The 23,265-nt window shown below is 36.0% G+C and overlaps 1 protein-coding gene across 1 annotated transcript in view; it reads right to left on the bottom strand.

Moving 5' to 3' along the window:
- HDX (highly divergent homeobox) overlaps positions 1-23,265 on the bottom strand; it is a 195,752-nt gene that overhangs the window by 124,184 nt on the left and 48,303 nt on the right. The window lies entirely within an intron of this gene.

The raw sequence follows: 23,265 nt of genomic DNA, 5'->3' as shown, positions 1-23,265 counted from the left end.
AATTAAGAGTCTATTATTCTGGTTTGTCTCTTTTTTCTTTGTTCACTTGGTTTCTTAAATTCTACAAATGATTGAACTTATATGGTATTTTTATCCTTTATTGTTTTAATGTGCTCTATTACACTAATTGATTTTCATAGGGCAAAGAAGAGAGAGGTAAACCAAGAAAATGGCTCTTAACTATAGAGAACAACTGATGATTACCAGAAAGGAGGTCAGTGGGGGAGTGTCTTAAATAGTTGATGGGGATTAAGGAGTACACTTGGAATGATCACTAGGGGATGCAAGTATTTACTCACTGAACTGTACACTCTGAACTAATATTGCACTGTATGCTAGTTATAATTTAAATAAAAATGTAAAAGAAATAAAAATAAAATGAAAAATAAAGAATATTTATAACTCCCCCATTTAAAAAAAACAACCTTGCATCCTAGGACAAATCCAGCTTGGTCACAACTTATGAATCTTTTAATATGTTGTTTAATTCAGCTTGCTTGAAAGTTTTTGCATCTATATTCGTCATGGATGAATATAGAAATCTCCCTGATGGCTTGTGATGATGAACATTTTTTCATGTGTCTGTTAGCCATTTGTATGTCTTCTTTGGAGAAGTGTCTGTTCACGTCCAGGTCTTCCTATTCTTCCATCTTGCTGATATCACTGCCATTATTCTTTTTTAAAGATTAAAACAAGAGTTTCAAAGGCTTACAGGCAAGACCCCATCAAATAGGAGACTTTCAGACAGATATCCCTGATATGGATGCCAAGATTCTCAACAAGATCCTAGCTAATAGGATCCAACAGTACATTAAAAATGTACTTACAACCATGAACAGGTGGGATTTATCTCTGGGTTGCAAGGGTGGTTCAACATTCGCAAATCAATCAATGTGATAGAACAAATCAATAAGAGAAGAGAAAAGAAACACATGGTCCTCTCAATTGTTGCAGAAAATGTATTTGACAAGATACAGCATCTGTTCCTGATTAAAACTCATCAAAGTATAGGGATAGAGGGAATATTCCTCAACTTCAAAAGTCTATCTATGAAAAACCCACAGAAAATATCATTCTCAATGAGGAAAAGCTGACAGCATTCCCTTTGAGATCAGGAACATGACAAGGGGGCCTACTCTCACAACTGTTATTCAACATAGTACTAGAAGTCCTAGCAACAGCAATCAGACAACAAAAAAAGAAATAAAAGGTACTCAAATTGGCAAAGAAGAAGTCAAACTCTCTCTTCACAGATGATATGGCACTTTATATGGAAACCCAAAAGACTCCATCCCCAAATTGCTAGAACTCATATAGCAATTCAGTAATGTGGCAAGATACAAAAATCAATTCACAGAAATCAGGTGCTTTCTTATGCACTAACAATGAAAATATAGAAAGGGAAAATAGAGAATTGATTCCATTTATTTTAGCACCAAGAGCCACAAGATACCTGGGAATAAACCTAACCAAAGAGTTAAAGGATCTGTACTTGAGGAACTACAGAACACTCATGAAAGAAATTGAAGAAGACACAGAAAGATGGAAGAACATTCCATGCTCATGGATCGGAAGAATAAACATTGTTAGAATGTCTATACTGCCCAGAGAATTCTATATGCTCAAAGCCATCCCAATCAAAATTCCACCAGCATTTTTTTTTAACAGGAAATATATATTTTTTATTATAAATCACAATATCACAGTATTTCAAAACAACCAATGTTGAAATGCCTCCAATAGAAGTACAGAAGCATATACTTACAGTGATGACTCAAGAGAATATTGCTAGACTCCAGCTGACTTCAGGAAGAACCAGTGAGTATTCTAAGCCAGTGGTTCTTATAGTGTGGTACCTGGACAAGCAGTCTGTGCAACACCTGAAAACTTGTTGGAAATGCAAATGCCCAAGTTCCATCCCAGACCTATTGAATCAGAAACTCTGTGGTGAAGACCCAATAATAACAAGACTTCAGGTAATTGACATGAAGCTGAAGATTGAAAACCACTGTTCTAAGCTACTATACAAGAAGAATTTTAGAAATTATAAGAACATCTACTTAAACTCTTTCATGACACTAAGATTCACAGTGTTCATGAAAAAGAGATTACTACATTAACAAAATGCATTCGGTAGATTAAGTGTAGTCTATTTCTCAACAGTAGACAGGTTGTTTTATATGAGACACATAAAATATTTTACATACATACATGTGAGCATGTGTACGTGCACACACATACACAAACACACATAAAATTAGTTTTTTTTTTCTTAAAAGATTCTTTTTTTTTTAAGACTTTTATCCATTTATTTGACAGAGAGAGATCACAAGTAGGCGGGGTGGGGGAGGAAGCAGGCTCTCTGCTCAGCAGAGAGCCCGATGCAGGGCCCGACCCCAGGACCCTGAGACCATGACCTGAGCTGAAGGCAGAGGCTTAAGCCACTGAGCCACCCAGGCACCCCTTTCTTAAAAGATTCTTAAGAGGTTGTTTAAGTCATGTACTCAAAGTGTAATCCCTAGACCAAACATTAGGATTACCTGGGAGCTTATTAGAAATGCAGATCTCAGCAACACCTGGGTGGCTCAGTGGGTTAAAGCCTCCGCCTTCAGCTCAGGCCATGATCTCAAGGCCCCGGGATCGAGCCCCGCACCGGGCCCTCTGCTCAGCAGGGAACCAGCATTTTTTAAAGTGTTGGAAAAAATAATCCTAAACTTTGTATGGAACTAGAAAAGACCCTGAATTGCTAAGGAAATGTTGAAAAAGAAAAACAAAGCTGGGGGCATCAGGTTACCTGATTTTAAGCTTTACTATAAAGCTATGATCACCAGGACAGCATGGTACTGGCACAAAAACAGACACATAGACCAGTGGAACAGAGTAGAGAGCCCAGATATGGACCTTCAACTCTATGGTCAAATGATCTTCGGCAAAGCAGGAAAAAATACCAGGGGGAAAAACACAGTCTCTTCAATAAATGGTGTTGGGAAAAATGGACTGCTATGTATAGAAGAATGAAACTTGACCATTCTGTTACACCATATACAAAGATAAACTCGAAATGGATAAAAGACCTCAACGTGAGGCACGAATGTATCAAAATCCTAGGGGAGCACACAGGCGGTAACCTCTTCGACACTGGCCACAGAAACTCCTTTTAAGATATGTCTCCAAAAAAAAAAAAAAAAAAAAAAAAAAGATATGTCTCCAAAGGCAAAGGAAACAAAAGCAAAAATGAACTTTTGGGACTTCAAGATAAAAAGTTTCTGCACAGCAAAGGAGACAGTCAACAAAAAAAAGAGGCAACCCACGGAATGGGAGAAGATATTTGCGAATGATACTACAGAAAAAGGCCTGATATCTAAGATCTATAAAGAACTTCCCAAATTCAACACCCCCAAAACAGATAATTACAACAAGAAATGGGCAGAAGACATGAACAGACAATTCTCTGAAGAAGACATACAAACGTCTAACAGACACATGAAAAAATGTTCATCATCACTAGCCATTAGGGAGATTCAAATCAAAACCACATTGAGATACCACCTTACACCAGGTTAGAATGGCCAAAATTAACAAGACAAGAAGCAACAAGTGTTGGAGAAGATGTGGAGAAAGGGGAACCCTCTTACACTGTTGTGGGAATGCAAGTTGGTGCAGCCACTTTGGAAAACAGTGTGGACATTCTTTAAGAAATTAAAAATAGAGCTTCCCTATGACCCTGCAATTGCACTCCTGGGTATTTACCCCAAAGATACAGATGTAGTGAAAAGAAGGGCCATCTGTACCCTAATGTTTATAGCAGCAATGGCCACGGTCGCCAAACTGTGGAAAGAACCAAGATGCCTTTCACTGGACAAATGGATAAGGAAGATGTAGTCCATATATACTATGGAGTTTTATGCCTCCATCAGAAAGGATGAATACGCAACTTTTATACCAACATGGATGGGACTGGAAGAGATTATGCTGAATGAAATAAGTCAAGCAGAGAAAGGCAATTATCATATAGTTTCACTTACTTGCGGATCATAAGGAATAACATGGGGGACATTAGGAGAAGGAAAGAAAAAGTGAATTAGGGGAAATCAGAGAGGGAGTTGAACCATGAGAGACTGTGGACTCTGAGAAACAAACTGAGGGTTTTGGAAGGGAGGGGGTGGGGGAATGGGTAAGCCTAGTGGTGGGTATTATGGAGGGCACGTATTGCATGGAGCACTGGTTGTAGTGTATAAACTATTAATCTTGGAACACTGAAAAATAAAAATAAAATAAAAATGACCTTTCAAGATGGTGTATGCTGACAGTGATTATTACACAAACAGAATGTTAAAGACAATGTGCATAATGATATCTAGGTGTACACTGATAAGAAAGAAAATAAAAGCAGCCACTGTCATCCAAAATTATCTGATGTTCAGAGTTAGACATCTAGGTGTACACTGATAAGAAAGAAAATAAAAGCAGCCACTGTCATCCAAAATTATCTGATGTTCAGAGTTAGACCTCAATATTAATACAAGCTGGACTGACACTCATATGCAGGCCATTTCGTTGTCTTGTTGGACATCATCTCACAGACTACTACCTAAAACAAGTTTACTCTGACACCATGATAAAGTGAAACAAAACAAGGCTACTTCATAATTTTGCCTAAACATACACAAAGCTATGGCTGCTATGTCACACAAAAAATACAATGATAGAATTGCTCCCACTTTCTCACAGTACCCAATCTAGAGCAAACCCTCACTTCCTTAAACCTTCCCCCAAAATAACCCAAAGCCAAAATCCTCTAATAAGTTATTTCTAACATTGTCTCACTGAGATATGCCATCATTTTTCATGGTATGTGTTCTCTTTTGCTGCAATAAATAATAAACACAACTTACTTAATTACTGGTATGTTCTTACTTGGTTTTGACTGAGGGGCATTGACCCTGGTAAGATTTTAGAAGTGGGTGGAAGAATTTTCAGAGACTGTCATAATATTTCACTTTGTGAGTAAAGTTCACTTCCAGAAGAAGCTAGAAAGTGATGAATGTGGTCATTTGTCACAATGACATTTTTAATATATTATTATGTGATTGTTTCAGTAATACCTCTCCTTCATATTAAATCTAGATGGTTAGTTCCCTGACAGAAGGGAAAATCTCTGGTTGTTCTCACTACTGCCTCTGTAAGATCAAGCACAATACCTTGTATATTAAGGACCAGTGTAAAACAATAGCAATATAATATGAGCCACACATATAGGCTCATATTTTCTAGTAACAACATTAAAAAATCATTTTCAATAATATAGTTTAACTCAATTTATCCAACATATTATCATTTGAATGTGTAGTTTATATAAAGATTACTAAGATATTCTACGTATTACTTTTCAGCATTGAAAAATCTTTGAATTCGATGTTTTACACTTACAGCACATGTCACTTTGAATGCTAAATATCTACCACCAAACTTGATTTATTTGTAAATTTCATAAGGTTAACAGTTGAAAAAGTAGATTCAAATACCTAGGTTCCTTAATAACAGAATTTAGGTTTTTTTTTAAGATTTATTGAAGTACAATTACATAAAATTAATTTCACTTATTTAAACTGTACTATTAGATGTTTTGATAAGTGTATACACTCAAGAAACACACCTACCATCGCCAAAAGTTTCCTAATGCCTACTTTCAATTTCCCCTACCTTTCTCTCCATAGCTAACCATAAACCACTGATCTACTTCCTCTCACTAGTTTTCATTTTCATTAGTTTTACATAGATGGAAGCATATAGTATATGTTCTTTTTTAAATCTTTTTTTTCCTCTCAGCCTGATTATTTTAAGATTTACCCATGTTCTTGTGTGCATCAATAGTTCATTTTTTATTGTTTAATAGTATTTCTCTATATGGATAAAAACTATTTGTTTATTCGTTCACCTATTAATGAACATTTGGTTTGTTCCTAAGTTTGGCTATTGCAAATTAAGCCACTTTCAGCATTCATGTGCAAGTCTTTGTATGAATATGTGCTATCACTCTTCTTGGGTAAATACTTACAGAATAGCTAGATCATGGGACGAGCGTGCACTTAAATTTTTAATGAACTGCAAAACTGTTTTCCAGAGTGGTTGTACCATTTCACATTCCTGATGGCATTGTATTTCATTGCCAATTCTTTCACTTCCTCACCAAGATTTGGTATGATCAGACTTTTTAATTTCAGAATCTCATGTGGCCCTTGTGAATGATTTTTTTAATACACTGTTGAATTCCTTTTCCTACTATTTTAGTAAGAATTTTTCTATCTGTGTTCAACAGGGATATTGGCTTGTAATTCCCCGTATAGTAGTGTCTTTTTTTGGTTTTGGTATCGGGATAATCCTGGACTCATTGAATGACTTTGGAAGTTTCCCTTCCTTTTCTAATTTATGGCATAGTTTGAGAAAGCTAGGTATTAACTCTTCTTTAAAGGTTTGTTCAAATTTCCCTGTGAAACTACCTGGTCTTGGACTTTTGTTTGTTGGGAGTCTGCTTACTGATTCATTTTTTTTTTCCTGGTTGTCATTCTGTTCAAGTTTTGTTATTTCTTTCTGTTTCAGTTTTGTTAGTCTTTATGTGTCTAGGAACTTGTTCATTTCTTACAGGTTGTCTAATGTGTTGGCATATATTTTTCCATAATATTCTCTTATAATTGTTTGTGTTTCTGTGGTGGCGTTTGTTATTTCTCCTCTCTCGTTTGTGATTTTATGTACTTGGGTCCTTTCTCTTTTCCTTTCGATTAAATCTGGCTAGGTTTAATAAATTTTATTAATTTTTTCAAAGATACACCTCTTAGTTTCTTTAATCTGTTTTATTGTTTTTCAATCTTTGTTTTTACTTTTTATATCATTTATTTGTGCTTGTTTTTACTTTCTATATCATTTATTTGTTCTTTAATATTTATTATTTGCCTACTACTGGATGTAAGCTTTATTGTTCTTTTTCTAGCTCCTTTAGGTATAAGGTTAAGTAGTTTATTTGAGATATTTCTTGCCTCTTCAAGTAGATCTGTATTGCCATATACTTCCCTCTTAGGACAGCTTTTGCTACATCTCAATGGTTTTGGACCATGTGTTTTCATTTTAATTTCTTTTCATGTATTTTTTTATATTTGTTCTTTTATTTATGGGTTGATCCATTCATTATTTTGTAGCATATTGTTTTACTTCTCTGTATATGTTGTCTTTCCAAATTTCCTCTTGTGGTTGATCTCAAGTTTCATAACATTGTGTTCAGAAAATATGCATGATATGATCTGAATCTTTTTGTACTTCTTGAGGCCTGATTTGTGACCTCATGTGTAATCTATTCTGGAGGAAGTCCCAGGTGCACTTGAAAAGAATGTATAATCTTCTGCTTTAGGGTAGAATATTCTGAATATACCTTTTAAGTCCCTCTGTCCAGTGGGTCATGGAATGTCATTCTTTCCTTTAAATTTTCAGTTTAGCTGACCAGTCCATTGATATAATTGAGGTGTTAAAGTCCCCACACAATTATTGTATTATCAATGTGTTCCTTTGTTTGTTTTTCCTTTTTAATATATATATTTGTGTACTTCCATGCTGGGTGTCTAAAAATTTCAGTTGTTAGATCTTCTTGTTGGATTGCCCCTTTTATTATACTATAAGTCCTTCTTCATCTGTTTTTACAGTCTTTGGTTTAAAATCTAGATTTCCTGATACAAGTATGGTTACTCTGGCTTTCTTTTGATGTCCATTTGTGTTATAAATATTTCTTCATCTCCTCACTTTCAATCCACATGTGTCTTTATGTCTAAGCGTGCCTCTTTTTTTTTTAAAAAGATTTTATTTATTTATCAGAGAGAGAGAGGGAGAGTGAGCACAGGCAGACAGAATGGCAGGCAGAGGCAGAGGGAGAAGCAGGCTCCCCGCCGAGCAAGGAGCCTGATGTGGGACTTGATCCCAGGACGCTGGGATCATGACCCGAGCTGAAGGCAGCTGCTCAACCAACTGAGCCACCCAGGCGTCCCTAAGTGTGCCTCTCGTAGGCAGCATTAACGGGTCTTTTTTTTTTTTCATTCATTCTGACACCTTGTGACTTTTTTTTTTTTTAAGATTTTATTTATTTATTTGAGAGAGAGAGACAGTGAGAGAAAGCATGAGCGAGGAGAAGGTCAGAGAGCGAAGCAGACTCCCCATGGAGCTGGGAGCCCGATGTGGGACTCGATCCCGGGACTCCAGGATCACGCCCTGAGCCGAAGGCAGTCGTCCAACCAACTGAGCCACCCAGGCGTCCCACCTTATGACTTTTGATTGGAGTGTTTAGTCCACTTACAGAATAATTATCGATAGCTATGTATTTAGTGCCATTTTATTACTTGTTTTGTCATTGTTTCTACAGATTTTCTCTGATCCTTTGTTTTCATCCCTGTCTTTCATTTCCACTCAAAGAATCCCCTTTAATATTTCTTGCAGGGTTGGTTTAGTAGTCAAGAACACTTTAGTTTTCTGTGAAAATTTCTCTCTCCATTTATTCCAAATGATAGCCTTGCTGGATAGAGTATTCTTGGCTGCAGATTTTTTCCCATTCAGCATGTTGAATATGTCATGCCACTGGCTTCTGACCTGTATAGTTTCTGTTGAGAGATATGCATTGTCCAGATTACAGAAGTTTTCAGGTATTGTTTTCCCGAAATAAATTTTCTGTCCCCTTTCCCCTCTCTTCTTCTGGGACTGTAAAATACAAATGTTATTACATTTAATGGAGTCACTGATTACCAAACATCTATTCTTGTGTTTCCATAATTCTTTTTCTCTTTTGTTCACCTTCATTATTTTTCATTATTTTATCTTCTAAATCATTAATTTGTTCCTCTGCTTCATCCAACTTGCTGTTCATTGCATCAAGCCTGTTTCTAATTTCGTTTATTGCATCCATCCTCTCTGATTAATTCCTTTTAACTCTTTTTTATCACTGTGGTAAGTGTCTCACTGATGTCGTCCATTGTTTCCTCAGGCCCAGCAAGTATCTTTTTCATTGTTGCTTTAAGTTCTCCATCAGTCATGTTACTTATATCTGTTTTGCTTAGATCTCTATCCATGGCCTTATCTTATTCTTGCATTTGGGATGAATTTCTCTTAGTTGGTATTTTTCCAAGTTTCTGTCCTCTTCTGTGTGTCAGAAAAGCCAGCTATTTTTTCTTCTTCTAGCAGTAATGCCTTTATGAAGTAGAAGCCATATATTGTCCAGGGCCTGGCACTTTAGAGCATCTCTGTTGTGTGTTGTTCGTGGTTTGCTTTTGTGTTTTGGCTGCTCTATACTTCAGGCCAGGCTGAGGCCCTTCTTGCCTATTTTGGGCAGTGTTTTTTTCCTGGTCTGTATGTGACAAGTTTTGGAACTAGGTGTGCTCTGGTCTGCTTATAAAATGAGACCTGTCATGACTTTCACCATACCTGAGGACCCGAGGAACTCTGTGGTCAGGAGATGTGGGTTGTGTGTATGTTTGTGCTGTTTTTCTGGGGGAGGGACCTCCTGCACTGGGACTGAGAGAAGCATGACTCATTAAATGCAGTCCCACCAGATCATAGGGACGTGGTGATTGGGGTACAAAACTCAGGCAGCCAGTGTCAGCACTGATTTACACAGTGGGCTCTGAGTTTATGCTGAGGTTTGGGGGAAGAAAATTGCACTGGTGTGCTCCTTTGTTTTGGGAGAGATGTCTCTGAATCCTGCCTGTCAGGGATGCACATGGAGATGAACAAATTATCTTCTCACTGTCATACCAGGCACTCTTCTGATTACAGTTTCCACACTGTCAGTACCTGGGTTATTTGCCTGCCTTTTCTTAAGGAGCAGGGAAATGCCCTTTGGGCTCTATCCAAGCCAAGACCACTGACATTTAAATCTCCAGGTTTTAAGCCCCATTGTTTGTAAGAATCCTTGAAAAACAGCCCCTCTCATTTTCCAAGCCAATGCCTTTGGATAAATGTTCTCTGTGTAGGTTCCCATGTGCTCCTCTCTCTCTCACCCTTCTCTGTGACCTCAGCTCCCTTCACTCCATAGCACCTGTGATCTGTTTCTCCTCTAAACTCCATCTCTGTACTTTCTACATTCTTCAGTGTGACCCTATCTCTCCCTTTACTTGTGGAGATTTTTCTATCAGTTTTCAAGTCTGTTTCTGTGGTATTTAGGATGATTTGATAGATATATAGTTGTGTTGATGGGACCAAGGCTCACCTAGGCTTCTCCTATTCTAATCATCCTCTCTCCAAAATCCAGCTAGGTTTTTTTTTTCCTAAGTTGTTTTGGCCATTTTATGTCCTTTGAATTATAATATAAATATTAGAGTCATTTTGTCATTTTCTACAAAAACCCTACTGCAGTTCCATTTAGAGTTGTTTTGAATATATAGATAAATATGGAGAGAATAGCATTTTAGCAATATTAAATATCTTGACCCTTTTTTTTAAGCCTTTTAAATTTTACCCAGAGATAGTTTGTTATTTTTGTTGTGGAGCTTGTGAGTTCTATCCCTCATTATTTCATATTTCTAAGATATCTTCAATGTTTTTCAAATTTCAATTTCTGATTATTTGTTGGGTTGTAAATACACATCTTGTATCCCGTCATCTTTCTAAACTCACTATTTCTAGTTGATTTTTTCATGAATTCTATTGAATTATCTACATAAATGATCATATCATCTAGGAATAAAGATATCTTCACTTCCTTCCAATATGAATAATATTTTCTCTTATCTTATAGCATTATATAGAATTTCCAACACAGTGTGGAATATAAGTGGAGAGAGTAGACATCTATGTTTTGTATTTGATCTTAGTAAGGAGTCATTCAGCCTTTCACCATGAAGTATGATGTTAAGTATAGGGTTTTTGAATATGCACTTTATAAAGTTGAGAAGTTCCCTTCTACTTCTAGATTTCTGTGTTTATCAATAATGGACATTAACAAATGCTCTTTCTACATCAATTGATATAACCATGTGATTTTTCTTTTTATTTCATAGTATCATGACTGCTTTGATTTTTTAATGTTAAACTAATCTTGTATTGCTGGTATAACCTCGACTGGATCCAAACTGCTTGATGAATTCTTTCAGTTGGTGTGTATCTGAAAAGGTCTTTATTTCATGGTCAATTTTGAATATTCTAGTTGGGTATAACAATCTGATTGAGTTTTTATTCCAGTGTTTTAATAAAATTATTGTGCCACTGCCTTATTACCTGTATTGTTTCCCATGAGAAACCCAATACCATCCTTATCTTTGTTTCTCTGTTCATAACATATTTTTTTCTGGATGCTTTTAATTTTTCTGTTCATCCTTAATATTAAACATTTTTTATGATGTGCCTTTGTGGTTCTTATACCTGGGTTTCATTGAGCTTCTTGGGTCTGTGTATAGTTTCATCAAGTTTGGAACATTTTAATATATTATTTTTTCAAATATTTTTCTGTCTTATCTCTAATTCTTTGAGATACTTCAATTATAAGATACATTGGGCTACTTAAAATTCTCTCACAGGTTATTGATGCTCCTCTTTCAATATTTTCTTCTGTTTCACTTTGAATATTTTGAATTTTTGTGCCTCCAAATTCACTAATCTTTTCTCTTGCAACATCTAATTAATTCCATCTAATATTTCCCCCCACCTCAGACATTGTAACTTTTGTCTCTAGAAGTTTTATTTGGTCTTTTTATATGTGCCACATCTCCACTTAACTTTTAAAACATACAAAATACATTAAATAACTGCATTCATTTCCTCTTCTGCTAATTCTAGCATGTTTCCATTCTGGGTCATTTTCATTTAATTAATTTTCTCCTAATCATGGGTCATATTTTCTTGCTTCTCCATATGTTTTCCTTTGCTTCTTTTTCCAGTAGTTTTTGATGAATAACAGACACTGTAAATTTTATCTTGTTGAATGTCATATATTTTTAATTTCCATAATATTTAACTTTGATCTAGGATACCAATAGGTTACTTGGAAGCTTATCCTTTCTGAATTTGCTTTTAGGATTTGTTAGGTAGAATATGAGAAGCATTTAGTCTACAACGAGCTTTTTGTGTGGCTTACACAATGAGTCATGAATCGTGTTTTCTGGTATGGTTGGTAGGTAAGTCACTCTTCCTGGCCCATATGAACACTAAGTCATTTCATTTTCAGTCATTTCAAATCTTTTCAGATGGGTATTTTTCTAGACTTAATTTCTCCATACATATGGGTAGCCAGTACCCAGTTCACTATTCAAGGATAAACTTCTGCCAAATTCCTGAGTTCTCTCTGTGTGTAGCACTCTCCTCTCCAATACTCTGCCTGGCAAATTCTAACCATCTTATTTTCCCTGGCCTCTTAATTCCATCTCTTCAACTGAAAAAGTACTTTTAGGCTCCACTTGGGCTTCTCCTCCCTACATCAGAGTCTACGAGCTTTTTGAAGGCAGTAAGATGCCTTCAAAGATTGCCAGGAAGATTTAGTATCACTATTGTCCATTTTTGTGGCTGTCTCTAAGGTGGAAACCTCATTAACCCATCACCTGGTTTTCAAGTGCTTGTATAATCCCTTCCTCTGAATATGGGTAGGATCTGTGACTTGTTTCTAACCAACAGAATATAGTAAAAATGATAGGATGTCATTCTTATAATAATGTTATATTATAAAAGACTTTGTTTTGCTAGTGGACTCACTCTAGATTCTAGAGACTCCCCTTGATGGCTTGAAAGCACAAATGACCGTGTTTTTAAAGCCTACATGACAACAAAATATGTGAAGTATCTAGGACCAGTGGGTAACCTCTAGGAATTAAGAAATGTCTCTAGAACTGTAGGAAGCCCCTTGTAGGACCTGAGGGTAGCCTCCAGGTTAAAACCAACATGATGTCAAGGCCTCACACTTACAGTCACAAAGAATGTATTGTTCCAACAACCTGTGTGAAATTAAAAGTGTATTCATCCATATTCAAACCCCCATAAGCGAACACAGACTAGCCACCCCCTTGATCACATCTTTGTGAGAGCCTAAGCAAAAGACCCAGCTAAGGTATGCCTGGACTCCTGACTCACAGAAATGGTGAGATAATAGATGCATGTTATTTTAAGTAGCTAAGACTGGTAATTTTTCATGCAGCAACAGATAACTAACACAGTTGCCAGGTTTCCAGTGTTTTGAAAACTATTGTTTCATATATTTAGTTCAGTTTTCTGGTCCTTTCAGGTATGACTATAAGTCTAGTATTACTCAGGCTAGGTCAGAAGTGGAAGTCCATGTATCAGATTTTGAATTTTAATTTAAAATAATGAAATAAACTGTGAAAATTCAGATCCTCAGTTGCACTAGCCACATTCAAAGTAAGCAATAGTCTAGCTGCATGTGCTAGTGGTAACTGTATTAGGTAAACACTTTAACCAAAATATGAATCAAATGAACAAATGGCAGTTGTCATGATTCGGGCTTCTCTCAGGCTTCATCTCAGAATATGTTTTCAGAGAAAGTAAGTTGAGAAAGATGAGATGAAGTGAAGTAAAGACATGGGTGCCAGATTATCTCTATAGCAGTGACATTAGATTATTTGTGTCATACAAACTGAAAGAGAAATCATGAATGATGGAGGGCTGGGGACAGAAACTAAAGAGAAGTGGGACTTGAAAGGTGTGTGTGCAAGTGTGTGTAAGTGGTATTGAACATGTAAATATTTTAGAGTTCATTCTAACAACTCCTCTAAACCTCAAGTATTCTAGTCACAACTACATTAGTCTTTCCAAATGCATTCATCCTTCTTAATTCCTTATGTTGGTTAATGGAATTCCCATTTAGTCACCAATGTTTTTGTTTGTTGTTTTTTTTCAAGATTTTATTTATTTGACACAGAGAGAGAGCTCATAATCAGGAGGAGCAGCAAGCTGAAGGAGAGGGAGAAGTAGGCTACCCACTGAGCAGAGAGCCTGACTTGGGGCTCAATCCCAGGACCCCAGGATCATGATCTGACCCGAAGGCAGACAACCAATCAACTGAGCCACCCAGGTGCCCCCTACCTAGTCACCATGGTAAAAAAAAAAAAGTCACTTATGGTTTCATGCACTCATTCATCCTTTCCACATTGATTCATTTACCAAGTCCAATAATTTTTCTCCTTAACATCTATTGTGTTCACTGCCCCATTCTATCCTCACTGTTACTGCCTTCATTCAAATCTTCATCACATCCTGCTTGGAGTATTGAAATTATAATAGCATTGTTTTCCTAGCTTCAGTTTAATATTTTTCCTGTTCTGCTAGAGGTTTATCAATTTTACTAATTTTTATCCAGAATCAGATTAATCGTTTATTGATTTATTTACCTCTTTCATATTTTAATTTCAATGATCTCTGCTGTTATAATATCCTGCTTTTTCTTTGCTCTGGGTTTGTTTTGTTCTCATTTTTTCAGTTTCTTTTTTTTTTTAAGATTTTATTTATTTATTTGACAGAGAGAGATCATAAGGAGGCAGAAAGGCAGGCAGAGAGAAAGAGGGGAAGCAGGCTCCTCCCCGCTGAGCAGAGATCCTGATGCAGGGGCTCAATCCCAGGGTCATGACCTGAGCCGAAGGCAGAGGCTTTAACCCACTGAGCCACCCAGGCGCCCCTTTAGTTTCTTTAAATACAAACTTAGATGTTCAATTTCAGTCTTTTTCTCATTTCCGGTGTGAGCATGTAGCATGGCAATAAAAATTTTAATATTGTTTTAGCTATATCCCACATCTTTTGATATGCTATATTTTCATTTTATGTACTTATATGTATTTCTATGATTTTCTCTTTACTCATAGATTATTTAGAAGCATGTTGTTTAATTTATATATAATTAGTTAATGTTCATGTTGTTTTTCTGTTACTGATTTCTAGTTTCATTCTAGTGAGGTCTGAGTATACAACATGTATGGTTTCAATCTTTTAAAGCTATTGAGATTTGTTTTACAGCATAAAGCAAATGACTTGATGACTGTTCAGGGATCTTTTAAAACTATGTGTTCTTGTTGGGTGGAGTGTTTTATACATGTTCTATATGTTTTGATTAGATTTTTTTGGTTGATTGTGTTGTTCAAATCTTCTTTGTCCTTACTGATTCTCTGTCTAGTAGCTCTATCAGTTTCTGAGAAGAGGGTGTTGAAGTATCCCTCTACAATTGTAGATTTGCCTATTATCTTTTCTGCTCTATCAGTTCTTGTTTCATGCATTTTGAAGATCTGTTGCTTTTGTACATTTTTGTACATTGTTCTGTTTTCCTGGTGGACATATCACTTTACATTATCTAATAACTTCTTTTTCTCTAGTAATTTTATTTATTTTAAAGTTTATTTTAGTTTTGTTGATTTCTTCCTTCACTGCGCATAAGTTTTTCTCTTGATTAAGTCTCAATAGTTCATTTTAGCTTTTGTTCCCTTCCTTCCAGTGATGTGTCTAGTAAGAAGTTGCTGTGGCCAAGGCCAAAGAAGTTACTGTCTATGTTCTTCCTTATGATTTTGATGGTTTCCTACATCACACTTACATCTTTCATCCATTTTGAATTTATTTTCCAGTATGGTATAAGAAAGTGGTTCAGTTTTATTCTTTGGCATGTTTCTGTCCAGTTTTCTCACCAGCATTTATTGAGGAGACCCTCTTTTTAAAATTGGATATTCTCTCAGTTTTTTTGAAGTTTAGTTGACCATATAGTTGTAGATCCACTTCTGAATTTTCTGTTCTTCTCCAAGGACCTATGTGTCTGTTTTTGTGCCAGTACCATACTGTCTTGATGACTACGGCTTTGTAATATAGCTCGATGCCTGGATTTGTGATGCCTCCAGGTTTGGTTTTCTTTTTCAGGATAGCTTTGGCTATTCAGGGTCTTTGTGGTTCCATACAAATTTCAGGATTGTTTTTTTCTAGCTCTGTAAATAATGCTGGAGATATTTAAAAAAAATTTTTATTTAAATTCAATTGGCCAACATGTAGTAGCACATCATTAGTTTCAGATGTAGAGGGAAGCAATCAACAAAACTAAAAGGCAGCCCATGGAATGGGAGAAGATATTTGCAAATGACATGTGATAAAGGGTTAATATCTAAAATCTATAAAGAACTTACTAAAAACAACATCCCCAAACCAAATAATCTGGTTAAGAAATTATCAGAAAACATGAATAGGTACTTTTCCAAAGAAGACACTTAGATGAATAACAGACACATGAAAAGATGTTTAACATCACTCATTGTTGGGGAAATACAAATCAAAACTATTATGAGTTACCACCTCACACCTGTAAGAATGGGTAAATTTAACAACTCATGAAACAACAGATGTTGTCAAAGATGCAGATAAAGAGGAGCCCTTTTATGTTGTTGGTGGGAATACAAACTGATGCAGACACTAAGGAAAACAGTATGGAGGTTCCTCAAAAAGTTAAGAACAGAACTACCCTATGACCCAGAAATTGTACTACTAGCCATTTAACCAAACAATACACAGATTTGAATGTGGACATTCACCCCAATATTTACAGCAGCATTATCAACGATAGTCAAGCTATGAAAAGAGCCCAAAATGTCCACTGACTGATGGATAAAGAAGATGTGCTCTGTGTGTGTGTAGATATTCACAGTTATCAAAAATTGTCATGAAAAATTTTGATTTTACTTAACCATCAAAGAAATGCAATCTTGCCATATGCAACAAGATGGGTAGAACTAGTGTGTTATGCTAAGCAAAATAAATCAGTCAGAGAAAAACAAATACTATTTGGTTTCACTCCTGTGGAATTCAGGAAAGAAAACAGATGACCAAATTGTAGGGAAAAAAAGAGAAAGACTGGAAAACAAACAAAAAAAAAAGACTCTTAAAGACAGAAAAGAAACTGAGGGTTGATGGTGGGAGCTGGGTAGGCTATTGGCTAGAGGAGTGATGGGTATGATGAAGGTTACTTTTTTATGATGAGAACGGAGTGTTGTATGTAAGGGATGAATCACTAAATTCTACTCTGAAACACGTATTACACTATATGTTAAATAACTAGAATTTAAATAAACATTTGGAGAGAAAAAAAATAAAGTCTATTTTATCTGATGTTAACACAGCTGCTCACTTCTGGCTTTTATGATTAACATTTGCATGGTATATTTTTCCCTAAACATTTGCATGGAATTGGGGCGCCTGGGTGGCTCAGTGGGTTAAGCCGCTGCCTTCGACTCAGGTCATGATCTCAGGGTCCTGGGATCGAGTCCCACATCGGGCTCTCTGCTCAGCAGGGGGCCTGCTTCCCTTCCTCTCTCTCTGCCTGCCTCTCTGCCTACTTGTGATCTCTCTCTGTCAAATAAATAAATTAAAAAAAAACATTTGCATGGAATATTTTCCCCTATCATTTGCATTTCAGACTACATATGCTGCTGAATTTGAAGTCAGATGTTATAAACAGCATAAAATTGAGTTGTGTTGGGGCGCCTGGGTGGCTCAGTGAGTTAAAGCCTCTGCCTTCATCTCAGGTCATGGTCTCAGGGTCCTAGGATCAAGCCCCACATTGGGCTTTCTGCTCAGCAGGGAACCTGCTTCCTCCTCTCTCTCTGCCTGCCTCTCTGCCTACTTATAATCTTTGTCTATCAAATAAATAAATAAAAATCTTTTAAAAAATGAGTTGTGTTTCTTTTATCAGTTCTGCCAATATATATAAATTTTACTTGGTATATTTAAGTAATTATTGCCATATTACGGCTTATGTCTGTCATTTTATTATTTTCCATTTCTTCTGTTTTGTATTCCTCTGTTTCTTTTTTTTTTCTTTTCTTTTCTACCTGTGTGACTTGAATATTTTTTAGGTTTCTATTTTGATTCATTTTAGGTGTTTTATAGTGTATTATTTTGTAGTTTTTGATCGTTCTCGCTATCAAATACACATAATGTGACTGGTCATAGTGTACTGGTTTCCATAACTTACCCCTTCTGACAAAGTGTGGAAACTTTACTTCTGTTTATATGCCTTTAATCTTCCAAGTTTTAAGTACCATTGTCTTGGGTATCAGAGAAATGGTACTATTATTTTTGTTTTAATCAAGAATATAATATAGAAAATTCATGAGGAGCAAGACGGGCCTATTTCTGCACTTTCTGTTGTTATTTCTTCCTCCCTACTGCCCCCAAGTTCCTCTTCTATCATTTTCTTTTTTTGTGAAGAACTTCCTTTAGCCATTGTTTCAGAGTAGGCAAGCTACCAACAAATTACTTTACTTCTTTTCATCTGAAAATGTCTTATTGTTACTTCATTCCCTGAAGGATAGTTTTGTCAAACAAAGAATTATTGGTTGAAAGTTATCCTCTTCAACATGTGAAAAAATATTGACCTTCTGGTCTTCAAGGTTTCAGATGAGAAATCCACTGTCATTTGAATTGGTATTCTTCCAGAAGTAATGCATCATTTCTCTCTGACAGCATTCAAGACTTTTTTGCATTGTCTTTAGTCTTCAGAAGTTTAATTATGATGCTCCTAGGTATGGATTTCTTTGCATCTCTCTTGCTTAGAATTCACTCAGTTTCTTGAATCTGTAGGTAATGTTAGATTTTTTCCCAAATTTGAGATGCTTTTGCCACTGTTTCTTTGAATATTCTTAATGTCCCATTCTCTGTCTCCTCTTACTATAGGACTTCAATGACACAAATATTGAATCTTTTGTTATTTTTCCACAGGATTTTAAGCCTCTAATATTTTTCAGTTTATTTTCTTTCTCTAGTTCCAGTTAGTTAAATTCTATCACTCTGTCCTCAGGTTCATTGATTCTGTTCTCTTTTATCACCACTCAAATCTTGAGGAATCCTGCAGGTTTATTTGTTATTATATTCTTCATTCCTACAATTCTCATTTGGTTCTTTTATAACGTTGATTGTTTTCTTGAGATTTTCTATTTTTTTCGTTTGCTTCAAAGGAATGCGTAACTGCACGTTGGAAGAGTTTTATAATGGATGCTCTAAAATCCTTGTCAGATAATTCCATTATCTACTTCATCTCAGTATTTGTGCCAGTTGATTGTCTCTTATCATTCATTCTGTGATTTTCCTGGCTCTTGGTATTCTGAGTGATTTTTTCCTGAATACTGTGGCCGTTATATAAAGAGATTTTTGGTTTTATTTAAATCTTTTTTTATTTTACCAGGCAGGCACACAGTTCCAGGCTGATGTTTATGGGCTGTGGTTCTAATGGTACCTTCTGGTGGTATTTTAATTTTCAAATAAGCTATAGTGTTGTTTTAATTGCTTGATTTATTTGGTACCACCTGGGCTAGTGTCTCCATGTGGAAAAATAGATTTTCTATCCTTCAGTGATGAACAGCACACTGACAAAGCTGTGCACATATAGTGCCTTGATCACTTTTGCTGGTGCTAACCAAGCCACCTGATTCTCTAAGTTGGGGAAATAATTCTCTGACTTAACCAGGCCAAAGAGGTTTTCCAGGTCAAACTACTTTTTGTGGCATCTCCCTTTGGTATTTCTCCCTGGTATCTCCACCAAAGGAAGAAAGGTTCAGGTGCAACAGAGAATAAGAACACTTCTCTGGTCCCCTTACTGTTACTGAGGCTTCTGACTGCTCTCCTATGGCAATATTGCCAGGATCACTTCATGCTGTTTGGGAACTCCCACCCCAACAATGGGAGGAATGAGCCTACCCAAGCTGTTTTCTCTTATTACACTGGGGGTCATGAGATGCCTGGCCTGGTTACCTTCTGTTGTTAATTGGGAGACAAAATACCCTGTAGTTCTTCCAAGTCCTGGAGTTACTAACAAGTTGCTTCCTTTCCAACTTTTAGAAATCTCCATTGGTGGCATCCTATATTATTTTCATGGTTTATAGTTCTGTTTTGAAGGGAAGAGAAAGTTAAAAAGAGTCTACATAATCCCGTACAGTACAAAAGTTCCTAGCTTCAGTTTTACTATCCCTGAACCTACCTACCATAAAGTAACTTGAGTTATCTTTCTAAAATTCTATTTACGTCTCTTTTATAATTAAAATCTTTTAATGGTTTCCCATCTATTGACCATTTACATCGAAATCTCCTGAGGTGTTTCTTAAAATTCAGATTTATAGGTCCCACACAGACCAACTGAATAAGATTCTTTGATAAAACACAATTTTAATTAAGTTTTTGTTATTAACATTATACAAATCACAATGGTTGGGGTAGGAAGTCAGAAAAACAAAATAAGACTGTTAAACTACTAGTTACTCATTACTTTTGAATACTGAAATGCTAGATTTTCTTGTTGGATAGACCGTTTAAGTATGATATAATGTCCCTATACATATCTTATTACAGTCTTTGGTTTAAAATCTAATTTGTCTGATATGAGGAATGCTATCCCAGCTTTTTTTGAGATCCATTAGCATGGTAAGTTGTTCTTTACCCCCTCACTTTCAATCTGGAGGTGTTTTAGGTTCAAAATGAGTCTCCTTTAGACAGCATATGGATGGATCCTATTTCTTATCCAATCTGAAACCCTGTGTCTTTTGTTTGGAGCATTCAGCCCATTTACATTCAGAGAAACTATTGAAAGATATTAATTTAGTGCCATTGTATTGCCTGCAAAGTCCCTGTTTCTGAAGAATGATTCTGTTACTTTCTGCTCTGTTACTCTTGGTGTCTCTCCTTACATACAGTATCCCCCTTAATATTTCTTGCAGGGCTGGCTTGGTGGACACATATTCTCTTAGCTTCTGTCTGTCTTGGAAACTCTATCTCTCCTTATATTCTGAATGACAGCCTTGCTGGATATTCTTAATTGCATGTTCTTCCCATTTAGTACCCTGAATATAACTTGTCACACCTTTCTGATCTACTAGGTTTCTAAACTCTTCAAAGTATAGAGATACAGGGAACATACCTCAATATCATAAAAGTCATCTATGAAAAGCCTACAGTGAATATCATTCTCAGTGGGGAAAAACTGAGAGCTTTTCCTTTAAGATCAAGAATACAACAGAGATGTCTACTCTCACCACTGTCATTCAAAATTATACTAGAAGTCCTAGCTTCAGCAATAAGACAATAAAACGAAATGAAAACATTCAAGTTGGCAAAGAAGAAGTCAAACTCTCACTCTTTGAAGATGACGTGATTCTTTATGTAGAAAACCCCAAAGACTCCACCCCAAAATTTCTAGAACTCATACAGCAATTCAGCAAAGTGACAGGATACAAAATCTGTGCACAGAAATGAGTTACATTTCTATACACTAGCAATGAGGCAGAAGAAAGAGAAATTAAGAAACGTATCCCATTTACAATTGCACCAAAACCATAAGATACCTTGGAATAAACCTAATCAAAGAGGTAAAAGATCTGTACACTACAAACTGCAGAATGCTTATGAAAGAAACTGAAGAACACAAAGAAATGGGAAAACATCCCATGCTTGTGGATTGGAAGAATAAACATTGCTAAAATGTTTAGGCTGCACAGAGCTATCTACACATTCAATGTAATCCCTATCAAAATACCATTGACATTTTTCACAGAGCTGGAAAAAACAATCCTAAAAGTTGTGTGAAACAAGAAAATACCCTAAATCACCAGAGGAATGTTGAAAAATAAAACCAAACCTGGAGGCATCACAATGCCTGACTTTAAGTTATGTTACAAAGCTGTAATCATCAAGACAGTATGGTACTGGCACAAAACAGACACAGATCAATGGGACAGACTAGAGAGCCCAAAAATGGACCCTCAGTCTTAGGTCAACTAATCTTCAACAAAACAGGAAAGAATATCATACAGAAAAAAGACAGTCTCTTTAATAAACAGTGCTGGGAAAATTGGACAGCCACATGCAGAAGAATGAAGCTGGACCATTCTCTCACACCATACACAAAGACAAACTCAAGATGGATGAAAGATCTAAATGTGAAGACAGGAATCCATCAAAATCCTAGAGGAAAACACAGGAAACAACCTCTTCGACCCTGGATACAGAAATTCTTGCAAGACACATCTCTAAAGGGAAGGGAAACAAAAGCAAAAATGAACTACTGGAACTTCATCAAGATAAAAAGCTTATGCACAGCAAAGGAAGCAATCAACAAACCTAAAAGCAACCTAGGGAATGGGAGAAAATATTTGCAAATGACATATCAGATAAAAGTCTGTTATCCAAGATCTGTAAAGAACTTATGAAACCAAAAAACAAAGAATACAGTCAAGAAGTGGGCAGAAGGCATAAAGAGACACTTCTCCAAAAAAGACATACAAATGGCTAAAAGACCTATGAAAAAATGTTCCATATCACTTGCCATTGGGGAAATATGAATCAAGCCACAATGAGATACTACCTTACACCAGTTAGAATGGCTAAAATTACCAAGGCAGGAAACAACAAATGTTGGTGAGGATGTTGAACAAGGGGAACCCTATTACACTGTTGGTGGGAATGCAAACTGGTACAGCCACTCTGGAAAACAGTATGGTGGTTCCTCAAGATGTTAAAAATAGCACTTCCCTATGACCCAGCAATTGGGTATATTTACCCCAAAGATACAGATATAGTGAAAAGAAGGGGCACATGTATCCCAATGTTAATAGAACCAATGTTCACAATAGCCAAACTGTGGAAGGAGCCAAGATGTTTTTCAATAGATGAATGGGTAAAGAAGATGTGGCTCATACATACAATGGGATATTACTTAGCCATCAGAAAAGATGAATATCATTTACATATACATGGATGGAATTGGAGGTAATTACGCTAAGTGAAATAAGTCAATCAGAGAAAGACAATTATCACATGGGAATGGTTAAGAGTATAATAAGTGAAGGGAGGGGGAAATGAATGAAATCAGAGAGGGAGACAAACCATATGTGACTTCTGACTCTGGGAAACAAACTGAGGACTGCAGAAAGGGAGGGGGGTGGAGAGATGGGGTAACTGGGTGTTGAGCATTAAAGAGGGTAAGTGATGTGATGAGCACTGGATGTTATATACAACTAATGCATAGTTGAACATGTTATCAAAAACTAATGATATACTAATCATTGGATAATTGAATTTAAAGGAAAAAACATATTGTGTGTCAAGGCTTTTACAACCATAAAAATACTGAAATGCACTAAAAATAAATAGTAATGTAAATTTCTTAATTTTGATCGAGACATTTAAATCAATCACAATTCAATTATATGATCAAATTAACTGGGATAATTAGATATAAAAATATTATGGTATTTTATCTTTTTACTGAAGTATAGTTAATATATA

This window comes from Neovison vison, chromosome X (assembly GCF_020171115.1).
Source record: "Neovison vison isolate M4711 chromosome X, ASM_NN_V1, whole genome shotgun sequence".
Taxonomy (NCBI): domain Eukaryota; kingdom Metazoa; phylum Chordata; class Mammalia; order Carnivora; family Mustelidae; genus Neogale; species Neogale vison.
The sequence above is the reverse complement of the archived record's forward strand: the minus strand, read 5'-3'. Positions and strand labels throughout refer to the sequence as shown.